At 51.1% G+C, this 10,313-nt stretch overlaps 1 long non-coding RNA gene across 1 annotated transcript; it reads left to right on the top strand.

Annotated features, from left to right (window-relative positions):
* Window positions 1–5,947: 5,947 nt before the first annotated feature.
* Window positions 5,948–8,828, top strand: LOC125526442. Its single transcript, XR_007291676.1, has 5 exons — window positions 5,948–6,423; window positions 6,538–6,686; window positions 6,899–7,026; window positions 7,819–7,923; window positions 8,557–8,828. It is a non-coding gene; the product is annotated as an uncharacterized LOC125526442 (long non-coding RNA).
* The last annotated feature ends 1,485 nt before the right edge of the window (window positions 8,829–10,313 follow it).

The raw sequence follows: 10,313 nt of genomic DNA, 5'->3' as shown, positions 1-10,313 counted from the left end.
GCGTCGTAGTGGAAATACTGAGGGGTGAGGGAAGTTCGCCTCTTGAGCATGTCAGAAAATAAAGGAGATGGAGTTGCGTGATATGCATATGCCACCGCCAAGTGAACTTTCAGCGCACCGGTTCGCTAGCTACCGCTCTCCCATGCCCTGATTCAGCGACTCCATTCCCTTCCCGGAGAGAAACCCCTAGAAGTCGCCATGCCTACAGCCCACATTGTGTATAGCCGTGAGGAGACCGCCGCCAGGCTGCCCTCGCCCTCCTCCACCCCGAACAGTACGACCTTCCCTCTACTAACCCTCGTCTTTCTCGTATCGGTGCGACCAGGTTGACTACCTCTCTGGCTCACCAAGAATGATCTCCGACCTGAGTGCCACCACCAGCCGGACCAACTCGACCACCTTCTCTTACTTTTGAAGCCCTACCTCCACATCTGGCTCTTTGACCTAGGGCCACAATGCATGTTCATGGGATTCCTGCCAGGGCGAGAGATCGAAAACATAAGTTGTCGAGCCAAATGGATCAATGGCTCCGATTTTTGTAATGAGAAGCTGGAAGCTGATGGCTGGCCGAGAAGTTGAGGAGTTAGTAATAAGGAGGACTAATGAATGTTGAGTCAACCTTGGTCTTCGGTTGAATGCATGCAGCACCAATACTACCTCTCTCTTAGTTTACATGGCGTGCGCGTATCCCTAGGTTGTCAATTTGACCAACCTAATACAAATCGTATATTATAAAAATATACCAACATAAACTTCGGAGTTTCTACTTTCAAAAGGTATAATTTTTGTGTTATATAGTTTATATTAGGATGATAAAATTGGCAACCTAGGTATACGCGCAGGACTTGTAAACTGAAACGGAGGTAGTAGCTTCCTTGGCGTACAAGGACTAGGTAGTTACCTAGCAATTTCCTAGTCAGTTTCCTTAGTTGGTGCAAGAGACTTGACTGGAAGAGACTTGACCGGAAGTCTTCCTGTGGTAAGTACCTGGTAGTTTCCTAGTAGTAGCCACTTAATTTCTAGTGCGTGTGTGTGATGTGCACGTCCCGGGCCTATAAAAGGACCCGGCTCCTTCACTTGTAAACAAGCCAAAATTCAGAAGCAAAATCATTCAGCTTCCACTAGTAGTACACCACCGTGTCTCCTCACTAGTACGTGAGTGTGTGTTTTTGGTAGTGTTCGTGCTAGTGTTCCTCGTCCAGATATTCTGCCCTTTCCTTAGTCTGGCACTAGCTAGTCCGTAGTTTTGGGCTAACAATTGGTATCAGAGCCTCAGGTTATGCCGAAGCATATGCCGAAAGGAGGCGTCACCGATGACGGTTCCAAAACCGCCGTGCAGAGCTCGGCTGAGGAGACCCGTGCGGCGGAAACGCTCGCGCTGCGAGGCCGGTCGGGAGGTGATCTGGGTGCGCCACGCTCCGTGCGAGACGTGGGCATGTCCAATGCCTCCTTCCCTCTCCTCACGCGGACTAACTACCCCAGTTGGTCCGTTCTGATGAAAGTCATCATGGAGGCGCGGCATATGTGGAAGGGCGTGGAAACCGGCGATGTTGAGTACGAGGAGGACCGGCTGGCGATGGAGGTGATCTTGCGCTCTGTCCCAACGGAGATGGTGCTCACCCTTGGCGCAAAGGAGACGGCCAAGGAAGCATGGCACACCATCAAGACTCTGCGCATCGGCGTGGAGCGTGTACGGGAGTCGAAGGCCCAGACCTTGCGCCTCCAGTACGAGGAGATCCGGTTCAAGGCCGGTGAACAAGTCGAAGACTTCGCCTTGCGGCTGCAAGGTCTCGTCATCGAGCTCGCAACGCTCGAAGATCCCATCGACAACAAGATGGTGATTCTCAAGTTTCTCCGCGTCGTCCCCAGGCAGTACAAGCAACTGGCCTGGTCCATCGAGAGTTTGGTGGATCTCTCCACCATGACGATCGAGGAGCTGGTAGGGCGGCTGAAGATCGTCGAGGAGCGCCCCGATGAAGCCGACAACCGTGCTGGCGGTGAACTACTGCTCACCAGGGAGTAGTGGAACGCGCAGCTTCAGCAGTGCGGCCGCGATGGCTCTTCCGGCAGTGGAGGAGGCGCCCCCACGGGAAGAAGAGGACGCGGCAGAGGCGGAGGCCCCGACCCAGAGGGGCCACCCGCGGTCGCAAGCCAAACCAGGCAGGGCGAGGCACTGGCAACGGTGGCAAGTGTCGCTACTGCAACATGTCGGGTCACTGGATCCGGGATTGCCGCAGGAGGAAAGCCGACGAGGCAGCCGCGGCAATGACAAACCTCGTCCAAGATGACGTGGACGGTGGGCCAGCAATGATGCTGGCAAGAGTCGAGCCCGTGCAAGAGAGCACGTCTCTCGCGACCACGGCTCCGAAAACCACCCATTCCGTGTAGGAGGCACGGAACCCATCCACGGGAACCATTACTCGAGTGACAGGCCTTGCGATGGCTCCACGACTAAGTCCTTTCACGAGGACATCTGCCGTGACAAACCCACGACACACACCCCAGCGACGGCGTCCCCGAACTCGGGACCCGACGAGGTCGCGCAAGTTGGCGCGGCAACGACGCATATGGCGGACCATGCTCCGACCATGATGCTGGCGACCATCGACTCCGTGCAGGAGCGCACGAAGACTCAGATCAGCCACACCCCGACAACAAAGTGTTCGGGGACCACCGTGTTGACGGGAGATGGCTCACCACGGCATGTGTGTGCGGCTACGTCTTCCTCAACGAGGAGAGAGCCGTGACCACACGCATGCTTGCAGGCGGCAAGCAAAGTGAGGGTTGGTTCCTCGACACCGGCACCACGAACCACATGACTGGTTCGGTCGACGCGTTCGCGGAGTTGGAACGCTCAATCACCGGGAAGGTGCGGTTCGCGGACGGATCCGTGGTGGAGATCCACGGGCGTGGGACCGTCATCTTCGCCGACAAAGGGGGTGATCACAGGGCATTCACGGACGTCTACTTGATCCCGGCGCTCAAGAGCAGCGTCGTGAGTGTCGGACAGCTCGACGAGGGCTGGTTCGACATCGGCATCCGGCGCGGTGTTCTCACCGTGTGCGACCAGCAGAAGAGGCTTCTCATCGAGGTAACCCGCTCGCCGAACCGCCTCTACAAGTTCTTCTTTCGACCCGTGCATCCTGTGTGCCTTGCCGTGGGTCATGCATGTCTCCGACGCATGGCGTTGGCATGCCCGGCTAGGACACCAGCACTTTGACGGGTTGCGGAAGATGGCGCGAGGCAATCTCGTTTGCGGGCTACCTCACATCGAGCACGCCAATGAGCTGTGTGATGCGTGTCTTGCGGGGAAGCAGCGGCGTCTGCCATTTCCCGAGAAGGCACGCTATCGGGTGCAGAAACCCCTGGAGCTGGTTCACGGGGACCTCTGCGGCCCAATCACCCCGGCAACGCCAAGAGGGCGTCGCTACATCCTGCTGCTCGTCGATGACTATAGCAGGTTCATGTGGGTGCTGCTCCTCGCCTCCAAGGATGAGGTGGAGCGAGCCATCGTCAAGCAGCAAGCGGCAGCAGAGGTCGAGTGTGGCCACAAGCTACGCGTGTTGCGCACGGACCGTGGCGGCGAGTTCACATCGGCCACGTTCTACAAGCACTGCACGAGAAAGGGGTGCAACGTCACCTTACAGCCCCTTACTCGCCGCAGCAGAACGGCGTCGTTGAGCGGAGGAACCGGACGGTGCTCGGGATGGCACGCTGCATGCTCAAGGCAATGCAGGTGCCGAGCACGTATTGGGGGGAGGCCGTGCTCACAGCCGTCTTCATCCTCAACCGCTCCTTCACAAGGAGCGTCGACGGCAAGACGATTTATGAGGCGTGGTACGGGAGGAAGCCAGATGTGCGCTTCCTCCGCACCTTTGGCTGCGTCGGGCATGTCAAGACAGCGCGCCCACAGCTGAAGAAGTTCGATGACAGGAGCACCCTAATGGTGTTCATGGGCTACGAGACGGGCTCTAAGGCGTACAAGATGTACGACCCTATCTCAAAGCGTGTGCATGTCTCGCGTGACGTCATCTTCGACGAAGATGCGCGATGGACTTGGGAGGCGTCGGGGGAGGCCCCGGCAAGCAGCTCCTTCACCGTGGAGTACTCGATGTACTCTACAACCTCGGGAAGCAAGACCTCGGGAATTGCCACGCCGGGAAGCCCGGGAGGTGTGGATCCAGGAACTGCAACCCCGAAAACACCGTCCCCGGGTACGGTGTCCCCGGACACCCCGACGTCAAGCAAGGTAGGTCCCGGGAGGCAGTTCGCAACCCCGCCAACGGCGAGGTCGGAGTTGTTCGACGCCGACGACAGCGTTGGCGCCCCCCACAGGTTTGGGCGTATGGGGGATCTCCTCGGCGAGGTTGCGGCAATACCGCAACAACCCGAGGATGAGGACGCTGATGACGATGAGGTCCTACATCTGATGGCCGGCGAGGAGCCGACCACGTTCGCGGAGGCCGAGCAAGAGGATTGCTGGCGCCACGCGATGCTGGACGAGCTGGCGTCGATCAATGACAACGCCACTTGGACACTCACCACACTGCCTGCTGGGCACCGAGCCATCAGGCTCAAGTGGGTGTTCAAGGTGAAGAAGGACGAGCACGGCGCCATTGTGAAGCACAAGGCGCGCCTCATCGCAAAGGGCTATGTGTAGCGTGAGGGAGTGGACTTCGAGGAAGTCTTTGCTCTGGTGGCAAGATTGGAGTCCGTGCGGCTCATCCTTGCCGTGGCCGCTCACTGCGGGTGGGAGGTACACCACATGGACGTCAAGTCGGCGTTTCTCAATGGCGACCTTAATAAGGAGGTGTACGTCTCCCAGCCACCCGGGTTCGTTGCCAAGGGCCACGAGCAGGGCGTGCATCGACTACACAAGGCCCTGTATGGTCTCCGGCAAGCCCCAAGGGCGTGGAACGCCATGCTCGATGCAAGCCTCACATCCCGTGGGTTCTCACGCAGCGCTTCTGAGCACGGTGTGTACTCGCGTGGCACCACGAACATGCTGCTCATCATCGGCATCTACGTCGACGACCTGGTCATTGCCGGGGCAGAGCCTGAAGAGGTTCAACGCTTCAAGGGAGAGATGCATCGTCTCTTCAGCATGAGCGACCTTGGGCTGCTTCGGTACTACCTCGGGCTGGAGGTGAACCAGGAGGGTGGTCGCATCACGATCACGCAGACGGCCTATGCCACCAAGATGCTCGAGCGAGCAGGCATGAAGGACTGCCATGCCGTGCACGCTCCAATGGAGGCACGGCTGAAGCTCAGCAAGGAGAGCCCCGAGAAGGCGGTGGATGCCACACTCTATCGTAGCATCATCGGGAGTCTCAGGTACCTCGTGCACACCCGACCGGACATCACGTTCGTTGTTGGATACCTGAGTAGGTTCATGGAAGCTCCGGCAAGCGATCACCTCATTGCCGTCAAGCACCTGCTCCGGTACATCGCGGGAACGCTCATGCATGGATGCGTGTATCGTCGTGGTGACGGCGAAAGCTTGGTCGGGTACAGCGACTCCGACCACGCTGGTGATGTGGACTCCCGGAAGAGCACCTCGGGCATACTATTCCTTCTCGGGAATAGTCCCGTCAGCTGGCAATCGGTGAGGTAGAAGGTTGTCGCCGTATCTTCGTGCGAGGCGGAGTACATCGCGGCAGCTACATCGGCCTGTCAAGGCATTTGGCTTGCTCGCCTTCTCGGCGAGATGCTGAATCAGGACACCGCCCCTGCGCTCATCTTCGTCGACAACAAGTCGGCGATTTCCCTCTGCAAGAATCCAGTGCTTCACGACCGCAGCAAGCACATCGATCTCCGCTATCACTTCATACGTGACTGCGTCGAGAAAGGCACGGTGATCGTGGAGTTCATCCGGACTGGTGGAGAATGTTGTGTCAAACTTGTCTCCGAAGGCTGCATGTCGGCAGCATGCATGCACCAGGGTAGTATTACTTAGCTACGAAGGGAGTAGCAGTAAGTTGGCAAGACCATTTTGGTTTTCTACTATTGTAGGTCAGCCATGATGTCACTTAGGTAATTGACATCAGCACGTACGTACTATAGTCGGTTCAGTAGGCTATATAAAGGACCGATGCCCGTCGCTGTAAGATCATTCCATTCCAATCAAAGCAAGGCAATCAGCCTCAAGCAGTACTCCTCTTGGTGTGTGTGTATGTGTCTTGTGTTGCACTAGTGAGTACGTATGTTACTAGTGAGTTGAGTGCAAGTACTACCGTTAGATAGTCAGGACCCTCTGGTCTCAGTAGTTCTGGGCTAACAACGCGCCGGTGCCCAGGCGCCTTGCATCCATCTACAGCGAGGTGCAGACGAGCCGCATCGCGCACACGCTGCCCCTCCCCTCCGTCCTCCGCTCCCACTTCACGCTCGCCGACGAGCCGGCCAGCACCGCCGCTAGAAGCCCCGGTGAGTAATGAACGCCCTCTTTCCTGGGTTGCGTCCTTCCCGGATCTTGCCTGACGGATCGTGGGCTGGGTGGGTTTGAATTTGGGATTTGATGGTCGTCATTCGATCTCGCAGACGAGATAGCCAAGCTGTTCTCCAGCCTGCACGGCCGCTGTCCACGGCCGTGCTGCCGTCGGCCGAGCCCGTCGCGACGAAGCCGCTCAAGATAGGCATCGTGCTTCCTGGTGGCCAGGTTCCAGGGGGACAATGGATCGACTTCTTTGGTAAGTGCGACTGATCTCTAGCTGTACGTTCATTTAGCAATAGTTGAGGCCAACTGAAATTGAAAATCGGCGTTTATAATTGAATCGGAGAGCTGTTAGTGCACTGTCAATCTCTTTTCTGATGGAAAATCTGAGGATAAATCTTATTAGATTTTGTTGTTTGGAGGTGTTTCCTGAATAATTCCTATCGTTGCTTGTCATGTTTGGTGTAGTGTAACAGATTACCTGCAGGAGGGTGCCAAAGGCAGCACCATGTATGGATTAAGGGAGGCCCGCTGGTGTCATGAAGGGCAACTACGTCGAGCTGACTGCTGATTTCGTGTACCCCTACGGAAACCAGGTATGTCAGCATAACCTTTACTAAGCACGCCTACTGATATTTCAATGTTTCATATAAACTTTGGTTATAACCATTTGCAAAACTGGAAGTGGCTCATCAGTAGAGATTTTGTTGAGGTACTTCCATGAATTAACAGATGATTTTTTTTCTCTTGAAGTATCCTTGTGTGTTAGAAATTTCTGATCATAAGCATGACAAATATATGATGGATACATACAGTTTTATGGGTAACCTGAATTACTATTTCATGCCCTGGACTGACATTACATGAATGATCATGTAGTACAATGAGAACTGGTAAATTCAAGGACTTTGGTTATAACCATTTGCAAAACTGGAAGTGGCTCATCAGTAGAGATTCTGTTGAGGTACTTCCATGAATTAACAGATGATACTTTTTCTCTTGAAGTATCCTTGTGTGTAAGAAATTTCTGATCATAAGCATGACAAATATATGATGGATACATATAGTTTTGTGGGTAACCTGAATTACTATTTCATGCATTGGACTGACATTACATGAATGATCATGTAGTACAGTGATAACTGGTAAATTCAAGATGAATAGTGCTATTCTGATTTATCTCCACTTCTCCATATTCTCTGTTTTAGCCTCTTTACTGTAATCGGACAGGTGTATTTTCTTTTGTTGTGTCTTCAGTGAGAATATTTGAACGACACATCTATGTTAGTTTAGTTTATATTATTTCTTAACTCCATTTTGTATTGCAATCTACTGCTATTTTTACGTATGGATTGAACTGAATATTACTAATATGTTCATTATTTCAGTCGTCAGAGATTCAGAATTCTTGCTGTATCATGGGTGCACTATCAGAGATGGTGAATGCTTTAGACGCTCTAAACTTTTTTTCCCGGGGGGAGGGGGCCTGAGAGGTATAAAATTCCATCAGTGTGCTTTTTAATTCAACCTGCACAAAAATATGGACCTCTTATCTAGTAAATAAACCTGTAAAATTATACAGTGCGGAGATCCAAAAACAACATCATACCCGCTGAACTCAGATTTTACAGTCCAGATACCCGTGCTAAACGTGTACAACCGACAATCTGAGATCAATACTTCTGCTCAGACAATCTAAATTGGTTATCAAAATTTCTTAGCAAAGCTCCTACAGAAGCTTAAGAATATGCTTGCTGCATATAATTTGATGTTCAAAGCCATATCTCCTCTTTCCTTTTATTCTTTAACTTCTATACATCATGGTATTGGTTATTTAGTTTCACTTCCTAACAGAAACACCGAACGGAGAAAACAACCGGGCTTCCATTGGTTCATAATTTTTTAATATATTTTGCTTACGGTGCAGATGCAAGTTTTAGTGTGCTATATGGTTGTTCTTTTTTTTTTTGTGGGGAAGCTAAGGTTGTTCTAAGTCATGTAATGAAGATGCATACGACCTCATGCATTCGTAATACTTTTAGATATTTCTGGGCACCTACAAGTGAGCAGCATTTTGCCTATTTTGGCCCTGATTGGCATCTTCCTAATCACACTATTTTTTACAGGGGTTAGCTTCTATTGGTTCCTCTGTTCACTTTTTTTTTCTGACGAGAGGTTCTGCAAGTTCCCTCAGTGAAGCCTTATGTCCAAGAATAAATTACCTACGTTTGAGTGCGAGTAATGTACAACAGTTTGTAATTTTTCATTTGTATTTTTTCCTCGAACAAGAATTGGTGGTTGGTATTCAGTTATTTTTTATATGCCGACAATGTTTTTTCTGCATATCGATTAACTGTCCGTTTACATAAAGAAAGAAGTTTGTGATTCTCTGAGCCAACTTTGAAGCTTTTCTTTCCTTAGCATCACTTCGTAAAGAATAGTTTTCCTTGTACAACTCACCAGTATGTATGCAAAATAGCAGCACTACACAAAATTGCCATCTTCTAGCCTGAAAATAGAAACCAATACAATGCACAATTTTGTTGCCTTCATTATGTTATTACATTGTTAAAATTTGTTCCTTCTATATTTAAATAATTGCTTCTTAGGATAAACTAAAAAAAATCACATTGTTATACATGCGTTGCACGTGCGTGACTACTAATGTGTCAAAAGAAAGTTCTAGACTGCGTGCATTGATGTCTTTGATGTCCATCTTCCTCCGTGCGCCGCGCCGCACTCCCCCTTGTCCTTGACTTCTGTGCCGCCGCCGCCCTGTTTCCATATGGTAGCGGTAACTATTGGGAAGCATAGTAGAAAACAAAAAAAGGCACCCTACGATCACCCAGGAATAACATGAAGATGCATCAATGGTTTGGATTCGATCGTTACCGACTCCGAGTTGCAGCGAAAGAAGACGAATCGGTGTAGATCGTACTTGGAGTCCCCCAAACCGTAGATGAACGATCCAGCGAACCACCTACGAACAGTCCGTCGAGCGAAAGACTGAAAGCACGGCATCTCTACGAGTTGCAAGCATACGGTCTTCACAGTCCGATAGCGCTTCGCCGTCCAGAGCTAATCTCTGTCGGAGAATTAGACGGAGGAGATTAGAACCACATTGGGCTTCTAATTATGAGGATTAGAGGATCTAGGTCAAGCTCTAATTGATCAACTAGGACAGAACTAGAACTAGAGGATGCTCCAAAACTTGTGTGTTAAAAAGGTAGTATATATAGGTTGGAGGGGGGAAGGAGGGGTGCCACACGAAGGGGGAAAGAATTTCCCCCTTGCGCCAGCCTAGAGGGGGAGGATGAAGGAAATATGCCCTAGAGGCAATAATAAAGTTATTATTTATTTCCTTATATCATGATAAATGCTTATTATTCATGCTAGAATTGTATTAACCGGAAACATAATACATGTGTGAATACATAGACAAACAGTATGTCACTAGTATGCCTCTACTTGACTAGCTCATTGATCAGAGATGGTTAAGTTTCCTAACCATAGACAAAGAGTTGTCATTTGATTAATGAGATCACATCATTAGGAGAATGATGTGATTGACTTGACCCATTCCGTTAGCTTAGCACACGATCGTTTAGTATGTTGCTATTGCTTTCTTCATGACTTATACATGTTCCTATGACTATGAGATTATGCAACTCCCGTTTACCGGAGGAACACTTTGTGTGTTACCAAACGTCACAACGTAACTGAGTGATTATAAAGGTGCTCTACAGGTGTCTCCGAAGGTACTTGTTGGGTTGGCGTATTTCGAGATTAGGATTTGTCACTCCGATTCACTAGTGCAGAACCGGACAATAGCACCAGTTCGTAAGGCCCTTTAGTGCCGGTTTAGGAACCGACACTAATGTTT

This window comes from Triticum urartu, unplaced genomic scaffold (assembly GCF_003073215.2).
Source record: "Triticum urartu cultivar G1812 unplaced genomic scaffold, Tu2.1 TuUngrouped_contig_10136, whole genome shotgun sequence".
NCBI lineage: Eukaryota > Viridiplantae > Streptophyta > Magnoliopsida > Poales > Poaceae > Triticum > Triticum urartu.
Note: the sequence above shows the minus strand (reverse complement) of the source record. Positions and strands in the feature narration are given on the sequence as shown.